The following is a 16,951-nucleotide window of genomic DNA, read 5'->3' on the forward strand; positions in this document are numbered from 1 at the left end:
TATGTGAATGGTGGGGCATAGACAACCTGGCTCTCCCAAGTAGCTGTGTAATGCTAAGTACATGTCTCAGGGTCCCTTGGATGGGATAAGACAGGGACAGGCCAGCTCTAGATTATACAGGTTGCTGCAAGTCTAGACAAGGAGTTTGATTTTTAGCCTTGTAACAGTGAGGCACCATTAAGGATTACAAGCCTGGTTCAGCTCTGATCATGCCACTCTCTTACTCAAAATCCTTCAGGCTCCTACACAATAAATGCTAAAATTCTTAGGGTAGCATTCAAACATCCCCTCCCCAACCTGCTTTTGATTTACTTTTCCAACTTTATCTCTTATGTTTCCCTTTCATGTTATCCAGATTCAAGCCAAACCGTATGCTCACCCATATACTCACCACATACTCCAGCACCTGGCAAAGTGCCTGGCACACTGAATGAAAGAACCCCGATTTTCCTCCCAAGTCTTGGGCAATGATGTTCCCCTAACTGGAAAAATCAGTGAAGCCTTTCCTTTATCTCTTCATATACATTTCCACCTCATTTATTAAGGCCTAACTCAAATGTTTCCTTCTCCAAAAAGTCTGTTTTAAGGAGAAGAATGGCAGAATGCCCACTTTTCTAATGATTCACACATCGCATCTCCTCCCAAAGATGCCAACTTCTGTAGGACAGGGTCCACGTCTATTCTGCCTCTGTTATAGGAGATGCTGTGGTGACCAAGCCAGCGGCCCTTTGCCAAGCCAGTGCACCCATGCCCCAACTTCTCTGAGGGTTGACTGCAAATGGCTCACAGATGCTCCCTTATCCTGAGAATAGACCTTAGCTGGCAGGATCTCCCTTGTCTCTGGAAGTGATACCTCCAACCCCCATAGGGTTAGCCCACAACCAACGACTGACTGATAGGAGGTGCAAAAAGCAGGCCCCCTTGCATCAATGGGGAATGACTGCAGAGCTGTTGATGCTCCAGAGACCCTGTGGGTCAGGCCAAGGCTAGGTTTTACCTGAGTCCACATCCTTGCTTTGCTTCTTCTGTTGCTTCATTGTGCTGCACACTCTCCCTTACATGTTTGTCCTGAAGTATATTCCCTCATTAAATCACTTTCACAAAAATTCCCATTTCAAGCTCTGCTTCTACGGAAACTGACCTAAAACATCTGTGAAGCCACCAACATCCAGCTAAAGATGGGCACTAACAGTTACTATGTGTCTGCAATGTGTCATGCATATTTCACATGCATTATCTCACTTAATCTTCTCAACAATCTATGCAGTAGGAATTATTATTATTACTATTATTATAATTATTATTATTATTTCTCTTGCAGAAAAGGTAATTGAGGCTTAGAGTTAAATAGCAAAGTCATGATTTAAACTCTCATCTGTTTTTTCCGCCACACCCAGCTGCCTCACTAAGATAACCTCAGCTATCAGAGGAACTCAATACACGCTCCTTGAGCAAATGAGTGAGCCATAGTTACGCTTTTTCAACTCTATCTGTATGGTTTAGAGTTGGTTGTTGCTTTGTCCAACTTGAAGAAAGAAATTAGAGTCAGTACTGTGGTTCCTACCAATGATTACAGTCTTCATGGCAAATACAATACGTTAAACTGACCAAAGCAACGTAATGAATTGGAGTCAGAAAGAAAACGTGTTTTACCACACTAAGTCATGGTCATCTTTTGTAAGCGATTCCCTCCATTTTCTTCTGTACAGTTATTAAACAAACATCTTCAACCTCTAGCAACATTTTATAGTTGGTTAATTTCTTTATTTTCCACCTTTTCAAAATGCCAGATGGTTCTCATCACAGTGGAGGAAAAGATTAAACAAAGTAGGCAGATAAGTCCAAAGACTCTCTTGTTTCCAAACAGATCTTGCAATATGGAGGAAACACAACTTTCTCTAATACGATGCAGGGAAAATACAAAAGTGCCATTCATGCCAGGCCTTCTTCTGTGAGGATCATCTCTTCTCATTATAACCCTTATTAAAAATAGAGTAACATACAGTAATGTCATGAGGGACAGAGTTGCTTTTGCTCTCTTTAAACCAAAAAGGAATGGATTCTAAAACTGAATTGTGGTGATGATTGCCCAGCTCTATAAATGTACTAAAAGTCACTAAATTGTACATTTACAGAGAGTGAATTTTATGGTATATAAATTTTATTTCAATAAAGCTGTAGAAAAATAATAACCAGTAAGGGGGCAAGGTATGGATGAAACAAATTTAACAATATGTACATTGATAATTGTTGAAGCTGGGAAACCAGTAATGGCGTTTGTTATACTTTGCCTTCTGCTTTTATATATGTTAGAAATTTTTCATAATAAAGACTTTTAGGGGCTGGCCCAGTGGTGCAGCAGTTAAGTGCTCACATTCTGCTTCTGCGGCCCGGGATTCGCCAGTTCGGATCCCGGGTGTGGACATGGCACCGCTTAGCAAGCTATGCTGTGGCAGGCGTCTCACATATAAAGTAGAGGAAGATGGGCATGTATGTTAGCTCGGGGCCAGTCTTCCCCCCTCCCCCCACCCGCCAAAAAAAAACTTTTAAAAAGGAATGGAGTAGAGTGAAGAGACGCTGCAGCTTTGGTCTTCCTCATGAAACCTTGCCAGTTGAGTGGGTATTTTGCCACCATTCCGCATTGTCCCATGTGAAAAATTATGATAATAATTGTGATGATAATGACAGTAGCTGCTATTGATTGAGTTCTGACTGTGTGTCAGGCACAGTGCTAGAGGCTTTGCAAGTGTCATATCTTTACAAGAGCCCTATGAGGTAGGTACTATTTTTACTCACATTTTACAGATGATGAAACTGAGGTTCAGAAAGCATAAGAAACTTGCTTAAGGCCACACGACACTCTGAAACTCTAGGGGAAGAAAACTATTTTTTTCCTTCTACTCTTCTAGGTTCTCAAGGGGTCTCTGTAAGAAAAGACAGATGAACAAAAGAAAAGCACTCAAATTTATAAGTTTTACTTGACATAGGAAACTTTACTTGACGTAGGAACCTTCATAGGGAAATGAGGACTGGAAGTTAAACCTGAGCACTTTTATGCCAGGTTTGATGAAGAGTGCAAAGTCATGGAAAAATGTGATATGACAAAGGAGATGAGCTAAGTGTAGTAAGTTGGGGGAAACTTAGTAAGACCTGTTGGTTCAGATTCCTCTGGGAGTCCTTCTGTCTTGGAGATAAGGATGCGCCTTTCTTCCAGGTACAGGGAGGGCACATCTTCATATGAGGGTCTTATGACCTGCTTCAGGGGAAGGTCAAAGAGTTCTTCTTGCACTGCCCATTTCTCATATAACTTCAGCTTAAAATATTCAATATGCCTAGGCGCCATATTTTGGGGTAGCATGTCCTGAACCCCATCAAAACCATGTGGTAAGTGCTATAGTAGAGAGAGAAAGATAATAAACGTGCTTTGAATCCACGGGGGAGGTGGCAGTTCTGTCGAGGATGGCAGGGGTGGGAGTAGGGGATTTTAGAAGGACTTCACAAAAGGAGAGAAATTCAGGTTGGGTCTTGAGGAATGAGCAAAGGTTCATGTAGCAAGCAAACGAAGAGGGAGTGGAAGATTGCCGCAATCAGAGAGAACGTCAAGAATGATGTGCACGAGAAAGTGCACAGCACATTTGGGGCAGCCACAGGTGCCAGAGGTGAGGAACAGCTGAAACCATGGATGGGACACACAGGAAAAGCAGGTGGGGGTCGGGAGCCCACATTGGTCTGAGGAGGTGCTCTAGCCCAGAGGCACCAGGTCTGTGGGCCCAGGTCGAAAGCCTGCAGAAGACTTGAAGTAACCCCCAGTGATTTCAGCCTGTCTTCTCTTTAAGGAGCTCCTGACATATCCCTCACATAAGGTTATCTGAGAATGACGGAGCAAGAATGAGAACTGGTCAACACGCATCAATTTCTCAACCCAGCACCGGCACACTCAGCAGTACTGTTCGGCACAAAGAGCCTGAAATAAACACCCAGCTGCAACAGAAAAAAACACAGGTATTTTTTTTCAAGTAAACAGCCTTACTTCACCTCACCTGAACTCATGTTACATATTTCATTTTGTCCTGCTTGCCAGAAATTGATCCAGGAATGCAGGAATTTACTGATAAGCTGTCTCAGTTGGAAGGAAAGCTGAACTGCACACTCTTTTGTCCTCCTTTATCATATTTTTTTTAAAACGTAAGGGCTATTTCTTAAGGGGAAATTCAACCTGGGTATGAATTCATGCCCAAAGGAGTGTGAAAAATGTTGAAGGTTAGAGTTTCTGCATAAAGCTTCAAAAATCAATATCTTAGCTTAGATTTTGGAGTCTAAAAATCATTATTTAGGCTGGAAGTTTTCAGTGCCTAATTTCTCACCTCCTTGAGCTAAAGGGAACCTGCGGTTTAAATCAGAGATTCTCATAAAAATACTCCATGTATATTTTTTACATGAATTTGAAGAAACTAGAAAATCCATAGTCAATCTACACATGTTAAAAAATTATTAATATTTCTAAATAAAACCATTTTGCCCTGCCCACAAGTAGAGAATTGCACTCATCTAGTGACCTGATTCCAAATTCTTTATTCCCAAGTGCACATGCCACAGTAAATGAACTCTGCTAATTAATCCTGGTGCTTTGTCTGAGAAGAGGTTTAGAATAATTAGAGGAACTAAAATTTGCCTCATGAGTGAATTCAGAGCAGACCACAGGAAGACACTTCTGTTTCCATTGCTGCTGCTCTAAAAATCTGTAGGCGGAAAAGTGGCTGAAGCGTCACTGTCTGAAGAACAGCTCAGGCGGCAGCCTTTCAAGCCTTGTCTCCCTGTGCTGAAATCCACCCAAAGGGTAAGCAAGACCACCCCAGCCACCAGCCATCAGCCAGGGCCCTTCATTAGGTGTTAGCATTCCTGCTCGGCCAGACTAGTTCACAGAGCGAAAGCAGGAAGTTTTCATTACCCTCCCCCCGTACTGTTCAAATAATTACTGTGGCCTCCAAAACATCCCGTAGATCATTAATCCGTTGTGGACATTGGACTTTTTCCCTGCCTTGAGGTGAAATGCCCTGTGGGATTCCAGTGGCAATGACAGAAGAGGGAATTCACCAAACTCCCCTTTACAGGCACCCACTGCCAAAAAGGTCTTGATTTCAAGTCCATAAACCTAAGGTAACTCTTTCCAAGTTCTCCGAAGCTGCCTGTGCCACTCAACTTGGGGGACTGCAGAGCCCCCTTTTGCCAATGGCTGTTCAGTAATGATGGAGTTTTGATGGCTAGTCAATGGGGGCAGAGCATAGCCATTCTCCATCTTGGAAAAAGTGGCCCCAAACAGGTTACTCTACAACCTACTGTCAAAAAGGCCAATTTTTCTTTAAAAAAAAAAAAAATCCAGCCCCTGTCATGACAGCCCATGTCATCCTAACCAGAATCTTAGAGTTTGAGATTTTAAAAAGCCCTTTAGAGATGATCTCATCTAAGCATGCCATCTTACAGATGAGGAAGCTGAGGCTCAGCAAGCCCATGTGACTTAAGGCCCTCCAACTCATTGGTATTCCCTGGACTGGAACAGAAATCTCTAGGTCCTCGTCCAGTCCTCCTGGGGTTCAAGGTAATACGCTGGTGAGAAACTATAGGGCTAACACAGCCCATTCTCCCAGAGCCACTTTCATGCAGTAGCAACTAATTAAAACATTATTTTTATACTAAAATATACATATTAACTTTTTTTAATTAAAACAAGTCTCTTGAAGAAAATTTCATATTTGTTTAGGGCTATTTTCCCAAGCCAACATCACTAAAGCTGTGCTATCAATACGGTAGCCACTAGCCACATGTGGCTATTGAGCATTTGAAATATGGCTGGTAGAAGTTGAGATATGCTGTAAGTGTAAAATACACACTGATTTCAAAGACTTAGCTCAAAAAAAAGAATCAAATTTCTCAATAATTTTGTATGGTTACGTGTTGAAATGACAATATTGTAGATAAATTGGTTTAAATAAAATATATTTTCAAAATTAATTTCATCTGCTTCTTTTTTACTTTTTTTAATGTTGCTACTAGTAAACTGGAAATTACATCTGGGGCTTGCATTCCACTTCTGTTGGATAGCTGCTGGACGCGAGAGGGTAGATGTTAGGGCCATTCAATAGCCAGGTTCTCTTCCTTCCAGGCGCAGTTGGATTGCAGATAGCTGCCCCCTTTGAAATGAGGCGTGCTCACGTCCTTTGCTGTCGCCAATGAAAGGTGAGCGGAAGAGACGTGTTCTTCTGGGCAGCGCACTTATGCTTAAGGACACTGCAATGCCCTCCAAGGAAATCGTGGACGTGAATGTGGAGACTGAACCACTGGCACGCTGACTGTGAGCTGAGGCTCCTGCTGACTCACCTTAGACGTGGAGTGTGAACTCCAAATAAATGTTCTTAAATAAGCAATTGAGGTTTGGGGATTGTTCGTTCCTGTAGCATCACCTAGCATATACTTAAGCATAGCTTTCTGGTATAAAGGTGTGCAGAGAACTATACCACAGCAGCATTTCCTGAACTTACTTAACCACAGCACATTTTTGAAAGTGTGATTTATTGACAGGATATTAATTAGAGCTCATGAGATATGATGCATACTTGGATTATATTAGTGAAGACAGCAAAAATAGATCACACAGATCAATTAATTGAGCCAAGGATCAAAATTTGATTTGCATGTCTTATTATTTTTAGATTAAAGCCAAAGATAAGTCATTTTTATGTTAAGAATGAACAAATCAAGATCATTTATTTTACTTTTTAAAATAAATTGTTTCACCAAAAATTTTTTATGAGAATATTTTTGTGAGTTTTTAAAAATCGTGAGCCCACTTAATACTAGAAACAATGTTGCTGATCAAGGACAGCACATAGTCTTTTCTTAAATTTTGTCTTTACTACATTATAATCTGAAAAAAATCACATTTTCCAGAAAAAGAAGATGATGTGATCAGTGTCCTTTGCTACATTTGGGGACTATTGAGGCAGGCTTCTCCAAAATTCAATTGTTTCATCTTGAATAGCTTACTTCCTTTTTCAGAAAACAAAGTCTGTGATTTTCCATTTTTGCTTTGAAGCATTCACTTTCTGCTTATTTTAGATTGACATAGTTTGTGAGGTATCGAGACTCCGCTCTTTGTTTGAAACTTCTTCTTTCAACCTCAGATCCACAGAGAACAAGTTTATGTAGTATAATTATGTTTACATGCAATCAAAGCTAAATATTAATCCAAATTAATTTTTGTTTGTTTTAAGGAAGATCAGCCCTGAGCTAACTACTGCCAATCCTCCTCTTTTTGCCGCGGAAGACTGGCCCTGAGCTAACATCCGTGCCCATCTTTTTCTTCTTTATATGTGGGATGCTTGCCACAGCATGGCTTGCCAAGTGGTGCCATGTCCGCACCCGGGATCTGAACCAGTGAATCCTGGGCCACCAAAGCGGCGGAATGTGTGAACTTAACTGCTGCACCACTGAGCTGGCTCCCACCCAAATTAATTTTTTATTGAGATATATCACAACCTTTTAAAGTGGTTTTTAGTATATTTACAAGTCATCTAATCATCACCACTAATTTCAGAATATTTTTATCACCCCCGAAAGGACCCCAGTCCCATTAGCAGTCCCTCCCCACTTCCCTCTCTCCCCAGCTCCTGGTAACCACTAATCTACTTTCTGCCTCTATGGCTTTGCCTTTTCTGGACCTTTCTTTTAAGTGGGATTTATATAATATGTGGTCTTTTGTGTCTGACGACTTCACTTAGCATAATGTTTTCAAGGTTCATCCATGCTGTAGCGTGAATCCATACTTCATTCCTTTTTATGGCTGAGTAGTATTCCACTGTATGGAGGATATATCACATTTTGTTTGTCTATTCATTAGTTGATGGACATTTGAGTTGTTTCTATTTTAGGCTATCATGAATAATACTGCTATGAGTATTCATGTACAAGCTTTTATGTGAAAATATGTTTCCAGTTCTCTTGGGTCAAATTAAAATTTTAAGACAAAAAATAATTTTTAAGGTAAAATTCATAACAGACTTGGGTAAATTCTGCCCTTGTAGCAAAGTGCAGATTAAACATCCTGCATCTGTGCATCAGGCATGAGGTAACTTCCTGGGGAACAGGGGCATGCTGGGAGATTTCTAGCTGGCCTTTTTTGGTCCCAGCTTGGTCCCAGCTTGGTCCAGGCGGGAGCTTTCTTCTCAAGCCCTCATCACTAACAACACCCTCTTCTAGGTGTCCATACCCGACTCTGCATTCCAAGGGGCTCCTGAGCATCCTGGCTGTTACCACTTGTGGTGAGTCAGAGAGGGGCCCTGAACAAAATCTCAGAGAGCAGATGGTCATCACTCATGCTGGATGATTGACGAGCATTGTGCTGGCAACTTCTATCAGCGGTCCTCTGGACTACAACAGGAGGCACATAAGGGCCCTTACTTGGCTTTTATAAGGCTTCCTGGGACTGGAAACATATTGTGCTGATTCTGCTGGGAGCTTATGGTCTCTCACTTGTATGCTGCACTCCTTTCAAATGGTTCCTCCCAAACCTTCTCAATATATTTCTCCCCATCCTGTAAGTTCTTTTTAACTATTCTGCCTTTCACTGCCTCTACAGTTGTCTATCTTTCGCCAGCACAGTTTGAATTCAAGACTCAAATACGCCACCTTTATTTTCTTGTGCTTGGTGCCTCTGTTCACTCAGAAGAGAGGGTGACTCATGTTTGGCTGCCTGGGTTGTGGGAAGGAAGAGGTGAAAGCCCTAAGTGAAGGAATTTGACTTTAACATACAACTTTGGAGCGGAAGAAGGGAGTAAGAAGAGCAGCGGGTCATTCTCAATATCACCCTGCAACAGCAGTGTTCTCAGTAACTCCATACCACTTCTTAATTATAAATTATTCTATGAGACTAAGCATAACTATAGGTTTGATATTTTTCTTAGATATTTAAGAAGAAGGAAATTCACTAGTATTAATTTTCCCCCCACTGAATCCTATCGATGCCTGGCACTTTCAGGCCTCTGGGGGACCCAGTTTTGGAAATGAGGAACATGCAGTCACAAAGTATCTATTTTGAGTTCAGTATCATTAAATTCCCTCAATTAGTCCCAAATGAGGAGTCAGAACAGCTAGGCTCTGTTGCAGAAACAAATGACCCCAAACTTGAATTGGCTTATAATAACCAAGGTCTATTTCTCACATAGCTATACGCCCATGTGGGTCTGCTGCGGCTCTGGTCTGTATCATCTTCATTCCAGTGTCCCCACTGACAGAGCAGCCACTATCTGGAACATTGCTAACTAGAGGAAGGAGATAGCAGAGTAAACCACACACTGGCTCTTTGCCTTGCCCAGAAGTGACACACATTACTTCCGCCTATATTTCATTGGTCAAAGCAAATCACACAGCCATGCCCACATTCACAGGGTGGGGATGTATAATCCTCTCATGGGGAAGGGCACTACAGTGAGGGGCCCTGAATTTGAGGGACAATAAATACATCAACTACAGGACCAGAACCAGCAAACCTCCCTACAAATCATTGGCCCTTGTGTGGGACCCAAGTCACCAAGGCATACTTTCTCTTCCCCTCAAATGATCTTCTTTGAGATCATTTGGGTCTTTTTGTACTGTGACCACATCTCCTGATCAAAGACATTTCATTCTACCCCACCATCTTTCTCTAACTTTGGAGCTTAGAATGTAGGGATTGCGGTCTTAGAATTTTCCCTGTGAGAAGGTCCTAGCCTCCTTATGCAAATTGGCCTCCTCTCTCCTTGGCAATGGGTACAGCATTCTGTTGACTGCCTGTTCTGCTCCCTACTCAGAGGCAATGTCAAGAGCAGGGCAGCCATCTCAGCAATGACCCACCCAGCTAGCTCCAATCCCAGGCCAAGTCATGGAGGGCACCAGAAGTTTGAGCCACCATTTTTTCCCTGTTCGTGATTTCCTCCCTACGGTGATGTTGACTAGTTATAGAATAAGTACCATGTTTTGGATATAAAACCATATGATGAATTAACTAGTCTTGGCTGGAGAATAAGTCGATAGCACTCAAGAAATTCTCTCAAACATACATGCTTGCGTTTATGTATTTATTCTAAATCTAAAACCTTTCCTTTCTTTGATTGCTATGTCAATTAAGATCGTATTCACCTGCAAATAACAGAAAGCCCCCCCAAAATGGTGACTTAAATAACTAGGTATTTAATGGCGTATTTTTTGTTCATGTAACATGACATTCTAAGTTAAGCAGAGTGGGTACTGAAACTCAACGATGCTATCAAAAACCCAGAATTCTTCTCTTTTCGTGTTTCTCTATCTTTAACGTAATGATTTTCATGTCCGTGTTTGTTAGTTCATGGTCCTTCAGTGGTTGCTGCCTCTCCAAGTCTCAGGATCACATCCAAGAAGGAAAAGAGCAGGGACAATGAGCAAGGGGCTTTCTCCTTAGGAGGCTTTGCGTTTTTATTCAGGAAGTGACACACTAGGGGCCCCCCTCTAAGGTCCTATAAGAAGTGGCCTCTCAGATGGGCTGGTGGGCATGTGGAGTAATGGTGGTAGAGCAGGGCTGGGCATGGGGAAGGACTGGGCCAGCCCTGAGCCTGCTTGCCCTCTCTCCCCTTGCTGCGCTTTGTAGTGTGGACTGTGGTGGGGCTGGCAGAGGGGCACTGGGGTTGGTGCTGCCCGGAACCCCTACTACATTGAGTCTCAGGCCCGGGATCCACAGCCTGACGAGGGCTGAAGTGGGGCCTGGTAACTGGGGAGTTAACCACACCCAAGGACCCAGCCAGGCCAGCCCCCCAGGGACCATCAGAACAGAGAGCAAGCCTGGCTGGCCACAGTGGAGCCACAAGCAGGGAGGGCCAAGCATGGATCAGAAGCCTTTCTTCCTCCTCCAGTATGAGGCCTTATAAAATCTCATCCACCGGCTGCCATTTTTGAGAGAAAGGGGAGGAAAGCTGTAATCTGATCCTGAGTCACAAATCGAATGAATTCACCCCAAAGGGGACTACTGACAACAAAAGAGACTGAAATCTTACCCATAGGTAGATTAGAGCTTGGCTCCCCCCATTCATGCCCTCCTCTACCCCCTACAGCCTGTGACTCCATGGGGGCCTGTTGAAGAGAGTCAAACTTAAGGAAGCTACATTTTCTTTGCACATCTGAACATAGTATGGGTGCACATTGGACCCTGGTAACTCTCATAATATCAACAGCAGTGGATTTTTAAAGATGAGAAATCTATGTATTTGCTGCCAATCCTGTGACAGGAAGGTGTGGTACACATAACATCATGTCTTGAAGCACTTTGCTAAAACAATAGTGTTTACTTACTGGGTACAAGAGTATAATTTTTCGTGGCCCTAAGGTGAATTCATAAGTGGTGATTGTTTCTGCTTGGAATCAAAACAAAAAATGTATTCCCTTTATTGTTATTTTGGATACATCTGTGGTCCAGTTGCAACATCTGGAACCTGTTGAGTCTAGCTCTTTTTACAAACAAAAAGAATTCTAATATTAATTTTGTTTTTTAAAGAGATGGATATTTCCTTAAACTGGAATTGTTTGATATAAAATGTTCAGAGTGTTACGAAAAAAACAAATTTGTCTAATTTGTGGCTTGAAACAAAAGCTTTTGTGATATTGGATTCTGGGGGAATTTCGTTTTTACTTGTCAGACTTTGCACAAATGCCCATTAAATATTTGAATGATCTGTTAACAAAGTAGCATTTCTTTTAAACAATGAGCAGAATTGTCAAGAAAACTCAAATGATTTTAGACTTAAAACATAGCCAAGCAGTCTTTTGTTCATTTTTAAATCATGTTTTAAATTAAATAGGAATTTTTATAAAATTTTTTAAGGGAAAACTTATAATTTGGCATCACTTGTGCTTAAAACTATTCTCCCTTTGTGCTTAAAATTGTTTTAAACTTTCCTATGAGATTAATATTATTCTAAGTTAAAAGGAAATCAAAATCCAAATTTTCACTATACAGTTACAGCCAAAGTTGGTGTCTCGAATGCTAAAGTTTATTTTTAGTATACCCTTAGACAAAAGAAGGAAATTAAGAAACATGTACTAAATGGCCAAATATATTATTTCCTGATTGCCTCTTTTGAAATCAACTTTTTTTTTTTTTCAGATTCTGAAAGTAATTCATGTCCTGTGTGGAAAACTTGAAAGATTTAAGTTAGTATGATGAAGATAGACCTATAGTATTACCTCTTAGAGATAACACAACTACTGTTTTGATATCGGAGTATATCTCTGAAAACTCTATGAACAGCAGTAGAGCATCGCCTGATAAAGCACTGGACGACCGATGTAGGGATGGAGCAAAAAGATGGGGCAGGGTTCCGCTGTATTGTACCCTAGGTCCCTAGGAGCTGGAATCAACTCCACAGCACTAATGACAACTAGCTCTTTATTCTTTTGTCAATTTGCTATGATTTAAGAGATTTTAAATATATCAAACCAGCAATTTGGAAGTGTATTTTACTAATCTGATGGATAACATATTACCATGTTTCTCTTTTTATCTGCTTCTGGGACAGTTAAAAAATATTGACTGAAAAAGAGGAGCAATCAAACAATCATTCAACAAGTATTATGGGAGCTCATCATACCTTGTGGTAAATACTAGTCTAAGAAGTATGGGAAATAAAGTATATAGTTGATTTTTGTCTCAAGGAATTACAGGTTATGTGCAAGATGACACTAACATGCATGAAACCATTAAAAAACAAAATAGGACAGTAAATATTATAATAGCTATTATTTTAGTGATTATTAATTGAGACAATTTAAGTGAGTTTGTGGCTTAATCAGGGCTCCTTTGATTTTAAGAAACAGAAATCCACTAAAAGGAGACTTCGCTGCAAAGATGTAGAGGGAAGGTACCAAGCCACTGGAATCAGAAACTACTGATTCTTGAGCTCCTAATTCAAATTCTAATGGGAGAGAATCTGATTGATTCAATTTAGGTCAATGTTCATTCCCATACAATCAGTTGTTGCCAGAAGAAAGAGGTCATGTGGCATCTCAAGTTGCCCAAAGGGCAGACATGGTTGACATCTACATTATAGCTATCCTCTCTTCTTCCTTGATGATAGAACCCACTTCTGGTTTCAGGCAGGAATGTGCCCAAGCCCAGAGCATGAATCACGACTAGTCCAGGCTAGTTATTATAAATGCATTTCCCTTTTGCCAGATATGCACCCAGGCTCCCTTTAAGCTGGAAGTGGATACATCACACAGTTCTGGCCAATGAGATATAAAAGGAAGTCTATTAGGAAAGATTTTCCTCCCCAAAAAAAGAGAGATGTAAAAAGAGAGTCCCTTCCTTCCGAACTCTTGACTCTGAGGGTTAAGTCAGGTTTTATGATACTAATCAAAGAAGCCAAGAGGTGTTAATTCAGAGTCCCGATATCATTAAGCCTCAACACCAATGCTGGAACTGCTTACATCTAGATTTCACATTATCTTAGGTTTTTTTTTAAATCAGTATTATTTAATCACTTTTAATCAGGCATTCTGTTACCTATATTCAAAAAGAATCCAAAATGGTAGGTATCTCTTCTGGGGCTGTGATAGGAGAAGGTTTTTTCAGGTATGAGGACAGGAAGGAAATTATTGGCATATCTGGTGTAGTTTTTATGGGCCAGGCATGGTGTTAAGCAACCAGCCCTGGTAGTCTAGTGGTTAAGATTTGGCCTTCTCATCACCACAGGCCGGGTTCTTTTCCCAGCCAGGGAACCACACCATCCATCTGCCAGTTGACATACTGTAGTGGCTGCATGTTACTGTGATGCTGAAAGCTATGCCACCGGTATTTCAAATGCCAGCAGGGTAACCCATGGTGGACAGATTTCAGCAGAGCTTCCAGACTAAGACAGACTAGGAAGAAGGACCTGGCCACCTGCTTCTGAAAATATTGGCCATGAAAACCCTGTGATTAGCAGCAGAGCACTGTCTGATAGAGCGCTGGAAGGTGAGAGGATGGTAGAAAAAGACCAGGCAGGGTTCACTCTGCTGTACACAGGGTGACTAGGAGTCAGAATCAATTCAATGGCACTAATAACAAATGGTGTTAAGCATCATAGACCCATCCTTTCACCTATCCTATCCTTCCACTGATCCTCTAAGGTAGAACAGTATTACCCTCTCACTTTTATGGATGAGAAAATGGAGCTTCAGAGAGGGTAAGTAGCTTGCCCAGTGTCAGTAAGTGCTAGAGACAATGCAAACTCAATGCACATAGAAAGATTTGCTATACTCCTTACCCAATTTCACAAGTGTTGCCATCCAAAATTGCACATTACATACCTTGGGCACTGAAATGGCTATGAGAGAGGAAGATAAAGGTAGAATAGACAGAAAACTTCACAGAGAAGGGGAAACTTGCCTAGACCATCAAGAATAGATAGGATTCAGAAAAGAAAAGCAAAGCTGAAAGGGCATTCTAAATGGAAGGAATACAGAAGGCAGAATGCAAAGGGAATGTTGATGAGACAGTCTATGATTAGGGTTATGTAGCGTGTGGTCATATACAAAAGGGTTCTAAGAGCCAGGCTGAAAAGGTTACCTTTAATGAGATAAAGCTGGAACTAGGGAACTGTGGAAGGTTTGTGAGCAGAGCAAAAGAGCAATATATTGACAGTAGTGTTTGAAGAAGATTTAGCTGGTATGGGTTCTACTCATACAGCTATTGGAATCATCCAGGCACAAAATGAAGAGAACACGACCTGATTTCTTTTTTAACCAAGGGTATGTCCTACGGTCTAAAAGAAAGTGGTGGGAATAGAAAGGAAGATCTATTAGAGAATCAATTTAGAAGAAAACAAATAGAACTTGTTGACTGACCAGATATGGGAAATGACAAAAGAACATTTCCTTCAACTATCTTTCTTTCTTTCTTTCTTTTAAGAATGTGGATTCCCTTCTTTTCGGATGTCTTTTCTCTCTTTAGTCTATGATCTTCTTTCAACTTGTGTTGTTCTCCTGTCCTCTCACTTCCTTTCCCGTGTTCAGGCTGGCTGAAGTACTTGCTGCAGCTACACGAAACAAAGTGTTTGCCAAAAGGGAAGCCTTGGTGGTTCTGAAACTATAGACAGATTCTTTTTCAGCCAATTCCACATAGGACACAGGAAAAATCCTCAGTGGGGAAAAGGAAACATCTTAGCATCTCCCTTTTGGGGTGATCAGAGATTAACTGATGTTTGTGTTAATCAAGTTGTTTCCAGAGCTTTTCTGCTAAGCTCTAAATGCTGGCCCCGTGAATGCTGTATTTATTCATCTGATGTCTCACCTCTTTTTTCTACACATATGCTCACTCTAAATTGAGGGGCCCAGGGGCAAGAACACAACTTGAAGAGTTGTTGGACCTGAGCACATTGTTGCCCTCAGTAGATTTCTTTGAGATTGTCACATTGCCTTAAAAAACTACAAAATATAGAAAGCTCTTTAGAAAGCACACCTCCTAGAAAGCATAGTTCTCCTTCTCTTTGACAATTCCTTAGGTTCCTAAAAAATGTTTTTTGAAAGTGATTGACTGGTTTAAAGAAGAGCTCTTATCTGGTTTGTTAGGAGGACATCCAGGAAAGAGTTGATGTTCAAAGGCAATAAAAGGTTCAACAGTTGGTGTTTATACCAGAGATTTCCTTTTCTCTTTTGCTCGTGGCTTACATCTCTCTCTTTTTTTTTTTTTTTTTTGAGGAAGATCAGCCCTGAGCTAACATCTGCTGCCAATCTGCCACCAATCCTCCTCTTTTTGCTGAGGAAGCTTGGCCCTGAGGTAACATCTGTGTCCATCTTCCTCTATTTTCTATGTGGGATGCCTGCCACAACATGGCTTGGTAAGCAGTGCATAGGCCCGCGCCCGGGATCTGAACCCACAAACCCTAAGCCACCAAAGCAGAGTGCACAAACTCAACCACTACGCCACAGGGCCTGCCCCTCGTGGCTTACATCTTTTCAGTTTAGGGAAAGAAATTCCTAGAAATGAATGTAACTCTAGTTCATTGCACTGGACCAGAACTTCAAGGAGGCGCCAGTGCCACTGCACCCTTTGCCCAAGAGGCTGAGGAGGAAAAGAAAGAAAGAAGCCAGACTCCCACAAAATAGTATGAAAAAGACAAGCAACCCCAAAGAAAAATGGCCAAAGGCTATGAACAGGCCCTTCACAGAAGAGGAGCCTGAACAGTCAACAAACAGTAAGAAGAGGCTCAACTGCAGGAGCAATCAGGGAAATGCAAAGTGAAATGAAAACGAGATGCCAGGGGCTGGCCCCATGGCTGAGTCGTTAAGTTTGCAGGCTCTGCTGCATGCGGCCCAGGGTTTCGTCGGTTCAAATCCTGTGTGCGGACATGGCACCGCTCATCGAGCCATGCTGAGGCAGTGTCCCACACGCCACAACTAGAAGGACCCACAACTAAGAATGTACAACTATGTACCGGGGGCTTTGGGGAGAAAAAGGAAAAAAATAAAAAATCTTATAAAAAAAAATGAGATGCCATTTCTTGCTCATCAAGTTGGCAAAGTGTGATAATAATATTGGCAAGTGAATACATAAATGGGACTCTCACTCACAGATGTACATTGCTACATATTGGCACAGCACTTTAAAAGGCAGTTTCATGCTATCTATTAAAATTTGAAATGTACATATCCCATGACCCGGAAATTATACCTCTTAGCGTTCACTGCAGAAAAACACTCATGTGGCTCCAATTAGACAGGTTCACTGTATGTAATTTCTAGCAATGAAAAAGTGAAAACGGCCTAAATGTCCATTGATCAAGGAATGGTTAAATAACTATGGTATATCCATATACGTAAAATTATGCCACAGGTAAAAGGAATTCAGTAGATCTATACAGTGAAATTAGAAGTCTCTGAGCCAGACTGTATACAGTATGATACCTTTTGTGTT

At 41.4% G+C, this 16,951-nt stretch overlaps 1 long non-coding RNA gene across 4 annotated transcripts in view; it reads left to right on the forward strand.

Moving 5' to 3' along the window:
• Positions 1 to 16,951, forward strand: part of LOC138918255 (uncharacterized) — a 47,075-nt gene that overhangs the window by 27,033 nt on the left and 3,091 nt on the right. For 2 of the 4 annotated variants that reach the window (XR_011427356.1, XR_011427357.1), the window contains 2 exons: positions 3,837 to 4,002; positions 6,161 to 6,798. This is a non-coding gene — a long non-coding RNA (uncharacterized lncRNA). Of the gene's footprint in view, positions 1 to 3,836; positions 4,003 to 6,160; positions 6,799 to 8,253; positions 8,437 to 15,739; positions 15,815 to 16,951 lie in introns of those variants that run through there. The other 2 variants (XR_011427359.1, XR_011427358.1) reach the window with 2 other exon arrangements.

Source organism: Equus caballus, chromosome 16 (genome assembly GCF_041296265.1).
Source record: "Equus caballus isolate H_3958 breed thoroughbred chromosome 16, TB-T2T, whole genome shotgun sequence".
NCBI classification, from domain to species: domain Eukaryota; kingdom Metazoa; phylum Chordata; class Mammalia; order Perissodactyla; family Equidae; genus Equus; species Equus caballus.